Source organism: Cygnus olor, chromosome 6, assembly GCF_009769625.2.
Source record: "Cygnus olor isolate bCygOlo1 chromosome 6, bCygOlo1.pri.v2, whole genome shotgun sequence".
Lineage (NCBI taxonomy): Eukaryota > Metazoa > Chordata > Aves > Anseriformes > Anatidae > Cygnus > Cygnus olor.
The window spans coordinates 4,819,082-4,834,954 of NC_049174.1; the positions used below are offsets into that span (position 1 = coordinate 4,819,082).

Below are 15,873 nucleotides of genomic sequence, written 5' to 3' on the forward strand. Positions count from 1 at the left end.
ATGAGCACGGATTAACTAAACACAGATTAAGCAACTTGGAAACAGAGCATGCAGAAACAGCTAGATTTTCCTGATGAGAGGCCAAGCAAACAACCTAGATGCAGGCAGTGCACCATCACTACTACATACAGCTACAGAATGACAAAACCAATTATTATGTCTAGATTCATGCTACGGAAGTCCTATTAACACTCCACATCCCCAGGACTGCCACTTGCAAACATGGCAAAAATTACCCGGCACTAATCTATAGCTTTGGTGGCCTTCTGGTTATCAGTATTATAGTAAGTTAAGAAACCTAACTGTATTGCAGTGTATTACCTAAAACTGATGATGGAAGTTGGTTTGAGCTACTGCATCAAACAAAGCTAGTGTAGCTGAACCCCACGTACATCCTGCTCTGCAGTCTGGGCCATAAAGCACAAGGAGGGCAGCTAGGGATGTTCTCTGAAGTCACGCATCTGAACCTGTCAGACCTTACCTGTAAGCACTTTAAGATCTCCTGCATTTATACAATGATTTACTCAACAAAATCCTAAAATGGTTTCTCAACACACAAACACCATGATCAAGTTAGTTGGCTCTGTACTGTCAAAACTAAAAGGATGAATGTTCAAATACTGGAATGTTGCTCAATTGCTTCAGATACGAACTACAAGTTGAAATAACAGGTATGAATCAAAGTCCAAGTTATTCTTAACAGAATTATTGCAGCTTCTCATTCTTCTACAGCCCAGGCAGTTTTTAGAGAGAGAAAATTCACATACATGGAAGAGACTTCTACAATTTTCAATCTCTCTGCCTCACTTACTTCAAAGTGCAGAACTGGGCGGTTACAACACCAGTGCAGTACTACAGACAGCGTGACTAACCAGCTCCAATCTCATAAGCTCGTGCTTTTGAACACAACAGTAGCAGAACTAGACTTGAACAAGAGGCGAGCAGTGCAAACACACAGTCATAACCTTCATGGATTCATTTGACAAATTTATGTGCAAGTATATGCTGACTTGGAAAAAAAGGGATTACTTGTGATTACATTCCCTCTCCAATACTGGCTGAAATTTTCATACACCTAACACCTGCGTATTTACACCTCTAAGCGCTGAATGGTTATCTGGCACCTTCCACTCACCCTAAAAAGAGCAGGCAGTAAAATAGCCGTTAATTCTTTGCAATGACCTAACAGATATAAAGTTCTTGGCTATAGCAGTCATATCCCTGGCACCAGAAATGAAAGCTATCTCACTAATTTAAACTAGCTTCATGATCCCCTTTCTGGTAATATGAAATACCTCGATTCGTTTTTAATGTCTGGCACTTTGATCAGAATGCTAATTAAAGACACATTTCACTTTGGGTCATTTGCTTTCCCAACCAACCAACCTTTTATTGGGGTGGATACACATTCTTTACTCTAAGAATTCATCAGCTAAAGATCAGAACAACTAGAGTTGTGTTCCCCCAACTTATTATTGCTCCTCAAAAGAAGACATACTGGAATAAATTACACCCAGGACACCCCAGTGAGGAGAAAAGCCAGGATTTGCCAGTAAACAGAAGGTTTCCCAAACCCAAAGCTTTCTTACACAGAGTTCCCTGTCAAGTCAACAGAAATTTCTCTAGCTCAGCTTTTCTCTCTCTCCCCTTCCCATGCACACAAAGCTCTTAAGTGCTGAGAATACTCAGAAATCTAAAACCCCAAAGCAGACTAATGAGATAATAAAGCCAGGGTTGATAAAAGCTATAGGTACTTCTGTAATTATGAATGGCATTGTTGTGAAACCTATACAGTGGCTGTTGTTAACTACAGAAAATTTACAGTGGAATGGGTCAGCTTGCTATACTTTTAGGAACTACCCAGATGTAAACACTACAGGAGTTCAACCCAGCTAAAATGCAGAAGCCAGGCTGCTGATATAGCTGCGTCTCGGACAGGTTGTAAGGACCCATCACATCCTCTTTCATTTCTTTTTTTAATTTATTTTGAATAGAAAGTGTGTTCCTTTGCACTGATGCGTGTTTTAAGTAACAACTACCTTTATCAATTGCCTTCAGGAAAAGTCTGCACTAAGGCATAAAGCATCCCTAGTATTTCCTTCGTACTTGATTTTTGCTGAATTTAGTTATCAGGCAAAGATAAAACACAAACTAGAACAAGAGTTCTCATGGAGTTCTGAGCTGTTGGTTTCTTTTCCCAGATCAAGTTCTACACCACAGCCAAAGTGCAGCTAAGCTCAGGTGCTGAGAAGTTGCTTACATTACCATGCTTAGCACAGAAGTAGGCGTACATTGCTTACAATTACAAACAATAGGAGGTATGTCTTTTTTTTTTTTAATTTTATATCTTTTTAAAGCAGTTGAAAGAAGCATAAAGGAAAGATGGAAGGCACATAACATAACCTTCCTTTTCCAAAATTATCTGGAGTTCAGGATGCAGAGGGGATCTTTCTTTTCGTCCTGCCCCTGCCATCCCAGAATATCCCATCTAATGATGATTTCCAAGCATTTTGATGCTACAGACCTCTTCTACCACCTCCATTTCTGTCTTGCTACTTTATCTGACAGCAGAGCAAGATGAGCATGAAGAACAAAAAAATATTCAAAGTACAACTCAATACACATAGCAGAATATTACGTCACTCATTATAATACTACTATAGTCGTTACTAACACAACATTTCCAAAGGCCACCAGAATGGTGTTCTATTGCACTAGTCTATACGTAAGCAAAAAGTAGCAAGCAGGGAGTGTATTCTTGAACCACAGGAAACCAAAACCACTGAAGAAGGTGTATTAATTACAAGCAATACCAAAGTGCGGCGATAGCATAAATCATTTCATAGAGCATGAAGACACAGGTTTAATTAGAAGGATGTAAGATAATAATGTAAGTTAATAACAATGACAAGGAAGAAAACAGAGAGAGGTGAAAGGGACACATGGAAAGTTAAATTGACCTGACAAATATGTATCATGTCACTGTAAGGAAGTTCAAACTGAAGCTCAGGAAATGGCCGAAGATTCTAGCCCTGAATATCAAATCTGAACTTGCAGTTTAAGGCATTTCATGAATGAGAAAGGATTAGATGCTGAGCTGTCATGCTGCAAAGCAAGTGTGAGTGATCAGGTGGGACACCACTTCATTCCTTGTATCATGCACAAAGTCAACCAGATTATTCTGTTAGTTAAGTAAATTGCAGAGAATGGAGTAACCAATGCAGTAGGGCACCCAAAATCTTGATCAACTACATCAAATAGCTTCTGCAGTGTTAACACTTCTTAAAGACAGGGCAGATCTTGCTATCAATGGACACCTCCCTTTTATATGCAAGTCCTCAGCTATTACGATTATTTAAATTAACAGGGATAAAGCAGTTACAATTATATCTCAACTGTACCCTAAACTAAAGGGCAATTACAGTCTGACCTTACACATTACGCCAACAGGCACAGAAATGCACCCATTTCTTTTAAAAATTGCAAAAAGTTTGAGATAAAAATGCTTTAAAATGATGTAACTGCTATGCTTTCAGAGATGCTAAAGCCTAATGCTGAACTAAAAATAAAAATCGTATAACCTAGAAGCAAGATTAAAAAAGGATAATGGTCTATAAAGAAAAAATTAATTAGAAATATGGCAGAATCTTCACCACCTGTACAATTTCAGAAAAGTTTAATGATCCTCTAAAAAGGAGTGACTCTCTCCCAAATGGCAGGAGAATGCCTGTAATATAGGTGCTAAGAAGTAACTCAAGGGAGTACCATGAAGCACGCCTAGAAGCAATTTTGCAACTTGAACCATACCACAAGGGTACCACAGGCAATAGAGCCAACCAAGAAAAAGCAGTGATGATACCAGCCCAGCTGCTTAGAAAGGGAAGAAGAGACCCAGTGTGTGGTACAGTAGCTGCCAGGCAGAAATAGTGGAGAGAAAACAGAGCTTTAAATAAAGAGATCATAGCCAACACCACCAGGCACAGTCAGGTCTTTACCAGTACAGAGGAACTTGCTGTATTCCCTAAACACTCCCCAGAAAATTCCCAGTGAGGCAAACACCTTGCAATTCACACTAGATTTCGCTGCTTTTCCTGTACGCTTAAGATCTACAGGGAAAATTTTCAAAATCCAGTCTGTATAGATAACAACCCCACCCACCTATTCATGAGCCAACTTAATGTATTTTACTCATTCTGAGACCACTATAGAAAAACAAAAATGGTTTTAATTGTTTTAAGGAAAAAAGCTTTTTAATGCATTTTAGTCATTCAAACACATTTAGCTCTGACATGCCTATCACCAATCATGTAAATAGTTCCACATTTGATGTAATGCACTCTTGGAGCAGTTGTGCTCCTTGCCTTCTTTTGTCCTGAAACACATATTCCCACTTGTGCTGCATTTCTCTTGCACTGGCACAAGCTGTCCTGCACAGCAAACTGTCAGGGAAAAATCTGCATTGAAGTTTTAGCCTGCCACATGCCAACAAGAAGTAAGGGCTCACAATAAACTCTAGAAATTGGAAGAAGAGGAGGACTGTCTCAGCCAGCTTCTACACTGGCTTGCTACTGCTAGAACTGGAAACCACAGCACGAATGTACATAGAACTGTTTCAGCGCATAACCACCTTTCCTTGGGAGAAGCGACAGTCACACTTCAGGGGCTGGGCCAAACCCATCAGGAAAGATGTGAATCCAACTCATTTATCCCCAGTCTACCTCGCCTGTGTGGCATTCTGAGATATCAGCTCAGCTTGGCAAAACCATTTAGATGCCAATACATGAACAAATTCTCAGTATCTTATAAAAATTGTTTAAGTAACTAAAAGTCTCAGCACTAAGTTTACACAAAATGCAAAACATCATGAACTGGAAAAGTCAAAGTTCATTAGTTTGCTCTAAACACAAGACAACATTTTTACTATGCTAATTTATTTGAATGGGCCATTAAAGTATATGGGCAAACACAAAGTCTGGAAAAACAAATATTATGGCAACTTGGATGAAACAAAGCCTTTCCAATTAAATATGAAATGGCAATTCTATATTAAATTCGACTGTCATCTTAATCCTTCTTGAGATTTGAACTCCACCTGCCTATTGAAAAAAGAACAGGAGGGGCATTATTTGTCCCACTGGCTCCTCATGCAGGTCTCTAAAGAGCACTTAACCTAAACACTAATTTATGGTATTACGCTCTTGGACTTCAAGCATCTCAAATTCCACTTCAGGGTATTAGGCCAACTGCTGTTTAAATTATGTGTAAATTAGCTAAATCATGACCCTCCACTGGAAAGATCTGTCTTATAGATCATGTCCTTAGGGAGTCGAATGCTGTAATGACAGCTTACCACCGAGCTAATCACGAAACAGAAAATGGAGTTACAATTAACTAAACCAGAGGCACTGGAAAAAAAAATAAAAATCAGTGGTGTTATCCAGCTGAACCAGGTCGTGCATACTAGAATCTCCCACCATTTGCTACTGCAGTACATTAGAGCTGTAATAAAAAGAAATGTTAAACTTGTGCTAAATAGCATAGGAATGTTGAAACATTTCTTTCGACTTCACTACAATGAAGTTACAACTCCTTCACAATTTTGGAGTTTTTAGATCCTGTTATCAGTCAACATCAGATTTTGGTAATGTCACTGATTAAGCCTGGTAATAAAGATTTCTCTGTGCAAGTGTATGGATATTCCATGTAATTTCTGCTGTAACTGCAATGCTACATTCTTCCTTTAATTACAATAAAGGATGGATACTAAGTCTACACATACCTTTACAAGTCCAAGGAGTCAATGTTCCTAAAATTAAAGGACTTTCCGTATAAAAACAGTTTTGTCTTTAAAATCCAAAAGTCCACATACTGCATAAGCCTACTGCAAATCAGCAAAAGCTACACAAGAATCTAAGCATCTTCAATAAATCGGTTTCAAGTAGATCTGCTTCTACAAAGTGACTCTGTTTCGGACAGGAAATCAGTCCTATGAAGGATATTCGTCTGCAATGGGTCTGGCTTTGCCCCATTTTGGAAGGGGAGACACATTAGTCTTTTTCAAATGCAGAGATAAAAGGTGAATCCTGTGCATGCATGGGAGAGATTTTGAGGTGATGTTGTCAGAAAAATAAAATAAAATAAAGTAAAAAATATCTAATCTCCTTCCATTTGTTCCCAGGCTACAAGATGCTTTTGCAACTGACAAGTGTAGACTTTTTATTATGATTATTATATTTTTTTGTCTCAGCTCCCATCTGCCCTGGGAGAAAGATATTTCAACAACAAACTCTTGCCAAGTAGTGAAACAGTCTAAGGAAGAAAGCTAAGGATTTATATCTCTTCTGTTTTATTTTGGAAAAAAAAGGCAGAACAAGAGGCTTTCAGCCTTTCATCCCAACCAACCAGGAAATGAGAATCAGATGACCTGTCTGAGGCTCGTTGGGGAAATACCAAAATTAAGTCATAAACACACATTGACTTCTGGAAAAACAGTAATAACTGAAGTCATCCTTCATCATCCTACAACATGATGCCGTGGCAGTAATTCCAAATCCATGGAGCTTTTCACTGAAACCTAGTTAGTATTTGCATACACCTAATGTTGAGGACATCAAGATCCACAAGGGAGGTCAGATAGGAAATGTAAATTAGCAATTTCTTTTTAAGAAGTAATGAAAATAAGGGAGCATTTTTAGGAGGCTGCAGTGTCATAGCAATAGCCATCTTTATGCTTAAAGGTGGCCTCTGGGAAAGCAGCAGACTGACTCAGCCTAATCTGACTTAAGCTCTACACTTTCTCAGAGGGACTTGAGAGGATTTTTGGATTTATAATCAAATGAAGCAATACACACTTGCTTTAAAGCACACTGCTGCAATTGAAATAAGCAAGCCAAAAGAAATTTTTTGTCAATGTTTAGATTGCTAAACAAGTGTTTATCAACAGATGTCTGAAAAACAAAAGTTGGGTACAAACTTGCTAAGTAAAACATTCAGTTCTCCAAAGGCTCCTAGTTCCTTACCCACACTTACAAAACATTCAGCTTTATTATCTAATATTTTAGACAAGTATAACACAGCCACCTCCCTCATCCATAACACTAAGTTACTGAGTTTTGCCTTTTTTTTTTCCCCCAATAAATCAATGGAAACCTCACATCTGCTGCCTTTCGTTTACCCAAGTAAGACTTTCTCTCTACAGTAAAGAGAAGAGAAACAGGGATGCTGCAGCAGTGCTTCCAATGTAAGTGCTGAGTTATCAGGCATGGAGAAGGGAGGGACATTAAAAAAAAGTGCAAAAAGAGGAAAAGTCAAATTTTAATAGTCATGCCAACAGGCAAACTGTCTCTCAGCAGCATGGTTACTGAAATGCAGTAGCTTTGTCTGCCAGAGCTTTAAATCAACACCTTGGACCTGCCACACACTCAGTGGCTGACCATAATAAGGGTACTGTTTGATAATAAAAGTGGACTTGAGCACCTCCATAACTTCCAAAGTCTATAAACTTAGCCATCTGGCTTTGTTAACAGTTCTTTAAAAGAAAAAAAAAAATCTGACCTGAATTCCACAGTCTTATATAAAAAACTCCAACCACTTAACCAAAAGAGTTCAAATATTAGCATATTACTTAATATAAAGTAGTTAACAGCAACCACTGAAACAGCTTACTCTTCCACATTCAAATTTCTTGCCAAGGAATAGAGCAGACAGTTAACTCTCATGTGGAAGAAATCACTTATTTGTCAACATTTTTGAACCTTTGTCACTGGTGCTTTATAGTTTCTCATGTACTAGAATAAAAATAAAAAATAAAACAGTAGTAGTGAACTGGTGTTTTATAAAAGCATAGAAAGTATTTTCTTGAAATGTAGTGTTATCAGATTAATGGAAATTACTTCACACTATTTCCATTATTTCACATTATTTATTTTGGAAAAAAGTCAGAACAATAGCCTTTCATCCCAACCAACCAGGCATTATTTCACATTATTTCCACTATGTTTTTAGTGGCATTCTGTTGGAAAGATCTAAATCAGCAATAGAAGCATATCTTCAGATAGGAATTCTGATTCCAATTATGTTCCCATAATTTCCTTATCCACAACCATCCTACACTAACAAAAGCACCATTTAACACACAGAACAATAGCATGACCATTTATTAATTGAATTCCACCAAACATAAGACATGCAAGGCGTACATCAGTAGACCAAAATCCTTTTCCTTTAAGGAAAAGTTGATGGGTAATCTTATCGTAAGAGAGAGAGAGAGGGAGAGGGAGAGGGAGAAAGAGAGAGAGAGAGAGAGAGAACTGCACACCTACAGATGCTAGGAAGTTCATCTTTAGGAATAGTACCATATCTTCTTTCAACACATGAAAATTCAATCCACTCTCCTACAAAAACAGGTGCCAAGGAAGTCTGCTCTTGCTCCCTGTCTCTGGCATTACCAGAGAAGCACATAGCACATGGCCCTCCTAAGTAACCTGCCTAGCCTTCACTCCGTGCTGTTCTCCATTTTAAGATACTTACAGAGGATTTTAAAATATTCTTACCATCTTAACTAAACATTTGAATCTGCCATACAAATTTTCCTCTTGATATTTCTGATGATTCACTCTGAGCTGTTCAGTTACACTATTCCCTTCAATCCTCTCAGATCTGTTAACAACTTTCAGGTATTGAGATATCAATACCAAGAATTATTACCCAAACAGCTAAGGATGCATGAAATGCACTCTGAAGCATGAAATGATCATGATCTTCTATGCAGGCATGACTTTCATTAGTCTGTCTTATGCTGCCTTAATGTAAAAACTGGTTTTCTTTAGAAATGCAAACTCATGTCATTTCTTATTTCTCTGATTCATTCCTCTTTCCCTGACATGGTTGCTTTCTTACCCAAGAAGAAAATACTCCTCATCATATGGTGCTGTCCTTCCCCACCCTGTACCTTGTCTTCTGCTAATTGTCACTGTTTTCTCATTAGTTCTCAACTTATTTGCACCTAAATCAGTCAAATTAATTGCTTTCCTTTTTTCTTGTCATTAGTGAAGGCAGCAAACCAGAGCAGAAGCCAATGCCTCCAGCACCTTATTTGACAACACCCTCTGATTTATCATTACATTTTATTTATTTATTAGCTGTTAAGTCACTTTTCAAGAACATCATAGCTCTTGCATTCAAGGCTTTGAGGATCTCTTTTCAATTGCAAATTCAAGAAACACAAATGTCAAAGGCTTTTCAACTATGGCACAGAGCCCAACAAAAATAATCACTCACTCCACTACAATGAATAAATAGGTGATACAATATACAAATAAATAAAAATAATGATAAAAAAACACCTTTTGTAATATAACTCAACAGGAGAGCAGCAGCCATTTCCACCGGTGACTCAGCTCAGCCTTTCTTGAAGGCCCGTGTTGTTGGTTGCTAAGGCAGGAAAGGCCTTGCCATGTTCGGCCACTTGACACCACCAGGCCCAGCCCCAGCAACTTATTTTGGCTTCGAGTAAGAACTAGAAACCTACTTGGAGGTAATAAAGAGCAAGTTTACACTGGTTCCTACCCTGCTATTACCTCTTTGCAGCCTGTTGGAGATAACAAGCCTTGAGGACACCTATATGTAGCGTGAGGCCAGGTAGTTGTGCCTCCAGTGAAGCACCATGCCTCGCACTTGGTGACATACCAGAGCTATCTTTGGATAGAAACAATATACAGCAAATAAGGTTCATATGCTTCGAAGTGAAATTGTCAATTGAGGTATGAAAGAGAAAATAAGCCAAAGGATGCTTTTGAAGATCCCGAACTTCTAGATTTTTTAGTCCTTTCAGTGATTCAGCTATTTTATGTGGATGACAACCTTCACCCAAGCCTCTTTAAGAAGCTTTCTCTGGTTTCACTTACTTTCAACCATTTCTCAAGGATGAAGCAGCTTTCTTCCTAGTTCTCTCCCTCATACTCTTATTCAAAATAAGTTATTTGGGTTTTGATTTGGTTTATCTTTTCTATCAAACTATTTGCTTTCATATATTCTCCTTTCCCTTGTCTGTCTCTCCTTATTTCATTCAAGTAGAAATTCAGAATGCATTGCAATGGAAGTAGATTTGACAGGGTTTACTCAGCGGATGGGTTGTTATATTCAAGACTACTACAATATTCTGTTATGGTAAGAATAATGATTTATAATTCCCTTTCTTATCAAACACAATTCTTACCAATTCTTACAGTTCTTACCACTAGCTCATCCTTACATATTCATAGAAACACAAAATAGAAACTTCAATAAAACAGATGACATAGTTGATACTGAATGACTGTCTGAAATTTATATATATGTGTATATATATACAGCGTCATCACAAAGATTTTCTACCATCACACATGAACTTAATATTTATGAAAGTGAAGTTCTGAACTTTTTCACTGTGGTCTCAAATTACTAAGAAGGTTAAACTCCTATTAAACCTATTAAACTTCAACTTCTGAGGGTCTCTACTGAAAGCTAGGCACATCATTGCTCAAATCCTGATCTAGACTCTTACCTATTTTTTATTTTAAGTAAAGACTGTTTTTGTTGATTTTCTTTTCTAGTCAAGAAGGGGAACAGCAGAAGCAAAAAAGGCTTCAAGACTTTGTACCAGGCACTTACTTATTCTATTTGTGCTGCTAGGTACTAAAGCCAGATCTACCGAAGAAAACTTATCTTTGAATACTAATATTCCAATTCATTTAATCTAGCAGGTTGCTGTAGCCTCACTTACCTATCTATTTCAAAATCATTACCAACGGTTCAGTAAGTTCATTAATTATATCCTCTAATAATAACTGGTTATGTCCTTCAGACCTGCTGATTTATACTTTGAGTATACCACATTCATTGTTTTATTTTTTTGTTGTTTGTTTGTTTTTAAGTCAACAAGTTGGCAGAATAATTTCACAATTGCCTCCCTCGTTTTTCCTATAAACCTCTAGTTAAGGAACAATCAAAAAGTCTTTTAAAAAGCAATACATGACCAAAAAAATAAGAGAAAAATCTGAAAATACTTCTCGCTTGCTACCGGTTGCTTCTTTGTATAATTAACAAGAATCCCTTCTGTCTTCTTGCTTTTCCTGTAACTTGGTATGCTAAGTTCAACAAAAGACCCCCAAAGTACCAGACTAATGATAGAGTATACCAGTAGAATAAAAGTTGAGTGCTAACATATCAGAAATGTTTTCTAACAGACCGTACACTGTACCACAATGTTGTAATTTTACTGCCTTGTTATTCTGCTAAACAAAATACATGTATATTTTATTAATTATGCAATATGTCATGCTCGCCTATTTCATTTGCTTCTATCAACCCTCTGTAGGAGAACCAAAATAATAAATACTGAAGGTTATTTGTGTCAGAGTGTATGTTCAAGAGTTACAATGTACAAAGGTTTTTTCTTTGATCTAATGTGAAATATATCCTGTACCATTTCATCATCATGACAGTACCAAACTCAATAAGCAAATGCCATACCCTCACACTAATGCTCTATTTCTTGTGTTTTACCTTAGGAAAAAATAAGAAAAAAAAAGAGAGCGAGCGCTAGTAATTTCATCTTTTGCATCAACATATTTTTGTTTCTGCTGCAAATCTGCACTATTAAAGAGTCAGATTCCAGACTGAGAGGATAAAACCATTAACCACACACAACAACTTCATGGTTGTATTTGAGCCTGTACACCTCTCATCTCCCTAAAAACAACAAAAGCTTTGGCTACTCAGCCCCTCTCTGCAAACTTAGGTTTTAAAGACAGCATCCATCCTAACATTTTTCTGTCTGATACAGAAACCAATCCAGAAAAGCATCTGAAATATATGTAAAAGTGTCTTTCACACCTAGTTTGACACCTCACCCTTGAGAGGCAAACACTGCTTAATCCAAAAACAAAAAGCTGTTTAATCACAAGAGAAAACAGGGAGAGGAAGGTAACTAACAACACCATTCTAACTTTCCCTTCTACAGTAAAAGCAGGACAAAAGGAAAGGCCATGGGACTCTGGAGGACAACGGCCACCCAATAATGCAGCATTCAAAACTGGTTCAGAAGGGAGCAATGAAAGTGGAAATCACTGACCCAGTGGCTATACTCTTATTTATTTACAGTTCATCCTACAGTGTCTGAAGCCATTGACATAGTCACCTGCAAGGAAATTGTTATTCACAAACTCATTCCTATGGCATCGTTTGCAATCAGTGTAACCAATATTCAAGAACTATATTCATAGAGCACCTCTCAGTAAAAGGACTCAGATGTGTAGTAGAAGCTTAAGGCAGTACACCAGTTTTATTCAAGGTGCAGACATTTCAGAAATCATGCAGCTAAGTTCATATACTGGAATTATCAGAGGAAGGCACAGAAGTCCCTTTGCTGTGCTCTGCTCTTGTACAGAAGCCAGTAATTTGTCTCAGAGTACTGCAGCAGCTCTTCAGCTTTAGGTGGGTGGTACAACAGCATCCGTAACACAGAGTAACAATATCCCTCCTCATTTACATCTCTTAATTATCATAACGCCAAAATATGTGCACCACATATAAAGTACACCATCTATAAAAGTGGTAAAGAATTTTTTCACTTATACATGTCAAGAGTCAGCGGCTGTACACAGGTCAGTACTGGCCACATCCTACAACAACACATGGGAGGGGAAGCACAAAAAAAATCCACTATTAGAACACTGTCCAAATTATAAAAGTCCTAGTATGCAGTATAAATTCATCTCAAGTATTCCATTTTAATTCTACCTTCAAAGGAGGGAAGACGCCTCTTCATAATTATAGCTTGATGGATGTGATGCCAATTCTAGAAAGCAGCATACGGCATTTCAGTCTAAGCGATAAAATGTATGCAAGGTACAGAATGTTTGATATCATCTCAAAAGGGTTTACTCCAAAGAGCAAAGTGTTCCCAGTCAATTAAATTTTATTTTCAAGAAACTCTTGGATGAAGCACTTGTTCTAGTGGACACAAAGTCCTGAAGCAAAGTCTACAGTGTGTGATGCCATGCAACACATGCATGTGCCACACAATAATGAGATACAGCAGACTCAAAGAGGAAGCAACTAGAACATGGATTAGGCAACGGCAACTGTTTTCACATAGGTAGAAAACCTCTCCACAAGTCTGATGGTCATCTAGACAGACTCTTGCCTATACAGTCTTAAAAACAAGGGGGGAGGAAGCTTTCATAACTTCAATGTGGTGATTAGAGATGTCAAGGAAAGAAAGGTGAGCAAACCAATTAGTGCAAAATCCAAAGCCATTAAGCCAAGTTCTTCTCTTAAGGTTAATTCAGGGAGCAGAACATTAGGGTGCTTCTCAGGAGGAAAGTTCTGACTTTTTACAGCTCAAAAATCACACTGTCCTCTATAAAACAGAAAGAGGAGGAAAAAGTTATAAAGGATTAAGTAAATTCCCAGCTTAGACATATTCATATCTCACACTTTATATTAGGTAACATAGATAGAATAAGAATGCATTTGCGAAGATGAAACTAAAGATGCAGGCATTCTGAGGCTGGGAAGAAATATCAAAGTAGAACACCTCTTAATTCCTCTGTAGGAGAGAAATTTATCATGGGGATATTTTGAAGATCTCTCAGACTAGAGAAATGAGCAATATATAGACAGCCCTATCACAGGATGCAACAACTATTTTATTCCTGCTGCTTAATTTATGCCCAACTAATAGTTAGAATATATGTGACAAGATCAAGGAAACGTCTTTTTATGATTGCAAAGAGGCCCCAAAAGCCTGAATCTGATTGCACCCTAAAGAACTGAAGGCAAACTGAAGAAATGCCGCGTGCCTGAAATCCTATTGATGCTATGGCTTCTTGATAGGCAGCAGATCCAGATAAGGGTCTGTGCAAATCGTTTCAACACATTAATATAAGATGCTTAAAACAGATTCAGAGCACAGTATTTTTAGGACATACATTTTTGTTTATCTCACCAGCTATTCAGAAGGTGCACCAAACCCTGACAAGTTAGCAGTCACTGGAGTCATCAGAGATCATTCTTTTACATGCTACTACAGATGCTAGGAGGGAACATGTGGGCACTGCAGCCAGCTAACTCAAACCCTCGCGTAGCCCAAGTTGCAGCGCCTAGCACAGACAAGCCGTATGGGACTCATTCTCCAGCCTTCACTGCTGTGACTGGGGGTGATCTACCTGTCAGAACAGACTACTTGGGCAGTGAATACACTTTACTCTTAGACAATATATTTCATGTTTTGTCTTTCTTGATAGTGCCATGAAATTGTTTTCTGCTTGCTTTATTACTACTCTCACACACACAAAAAAAAATCAACAATGTAGAAAACATCGATTTCCGTGCTGTAGGAGTGCTGAACAACGGAAATTTTCATAAAAACACAAAAGAACAGTGAAGTGTGGAGATCAGATGGGCCAGTGAATTGAAAGTTAAGATGCAGCGCTATGCTTACTTCTTAGCTGGCCATTAAATGTCCCCTAACTGTGCCTCGGTTACTGATCTGTAGCACGTGGACAGCATCAGCACACCACACAGAATGAGTTAGCAAAAACTCCTGGAAAAATCTGAAAGACTCACAGGCGTTTCTGGACATTGGTAACCAGTATGTTTTGGAGGACAATGTAAGCAGGGGAAGCTGACAGAAATGAACATGTTTTGCTACATGAATGGACAGTACCACATATAAATATAAATCTTTTACTACTACATCTCATTTATTAATTGTAACCACCTCCAAAATATTTATCTGAATTTGTTTATTTAACAGAATCAAAACAATTATCAACTAATATGTGGCCCCCTGCCTTATGAAGGCTAAGGCTAGCCCAAGTGCAGTACCTAAGAAGCGATCGCACAAGTTTTTGCTCACTTGTCCATCTTTATACACATACAAACCTATTACTCTTACATAACCTTTCAGGTATGTATGAGATAGCTGTCTACAACCAAACAGAAAAAGCTTGGCAAGATACACTTCAATTTGATTCTAATCCATATTTTAAGAGATGCCACAGAAACAAGAAAGTCACTGACCACCCAATACTTCAATTCTGCCAGAAATAAAAGATGAGCACTTTTTAAATATCTCACGTGTTGATGAAAATGTCCAGAGCAAAATATTTCACCACCAGAATATTTTAATTCATAAGGAGACTTTAAAGGATTTTCTGATCTATACCCACATGCTAGCTTCAAAACACCTATGAGATTAAATAGATCCAAGCAGATCACAGTTTGAGATCAAAAGAACACTGATAAATCAGCACACTAACTCACTAAAACCAAGCAAACAATCAAAAAACAAACAAAAAAACAAATAAGGCAGAGAATTACCTGTCTTTAACTACTTGAGGGATGAATGGAAGGAGCACGTATACATACGTGCGCGTATACATCTATAGAGCCCCACTGTGCAATTTCTCTGCACTGTATACTTCAGTTATTGATCTTGGTGGTACCGTTCCCTAAAGAGCTTCCTAAGCAGACAACCAGCCTTCCCTTCAGCCATTCACTCTCTTCCCCTTTAAGTTTGCCTGGGGATGAGACACAGAGAACAAAGAAAGGCTCAGTAGCAAGTGTTTTGCAACCAAGGAGCACAAACTGGATTTTAGGAGCTGGAATTCAGGACTCTTTCCTCTGTACACTTCATAATGTAATTATAGTATTGCTTCTTGCTCAACAGCACTCTTGCAACACAACTTTGTTTTCTGTGGGCTTGAGTGCATGAAGATGCCAACAGTCCGAGTTCCTCCCTAGACAGTAAAAATACCATTGCCCTCAAGAGCAGCTTCACTCTGAAGCTGTTCTGCACTGCTCTGATTTATCCCCATGGGATCCCTT

The 15,873-nt window shown here is 38.0% G+C and overlaps 1 protein-coding gene across 9 annotated transcripts in view; it reads right to left on the reverse strand.

Annotated features, from left to right (window-relative positions):
• GULP1 (GULP PTB domain containing engulfment adaptor 1) overlaps positions 1–15,873 on the reverse strand; it is a 150,545-nt gene that overhangs the window by 91,748 nt on the left and 42,924 nt on the right. The window contains exon 2 of one of the 9 annotated variants that reach the window (XM_040560873.1): positions 7,666–7,787. The exons of 6 other annotated variants lie outside the window; for them this stretch is intronic. The gene's annotated coding sequence lies outside the window, so the exon portion shown is untranslated. Of the gene's footprint in view, positions 1–7,665; positions 7,788–15,366; positions 15,554–15,873 lie in introns of those variants that run through there. 2 more of the 9 variants (XM_040560881.1, XM_040560875.1) reach the window with 2 other exon arrangements.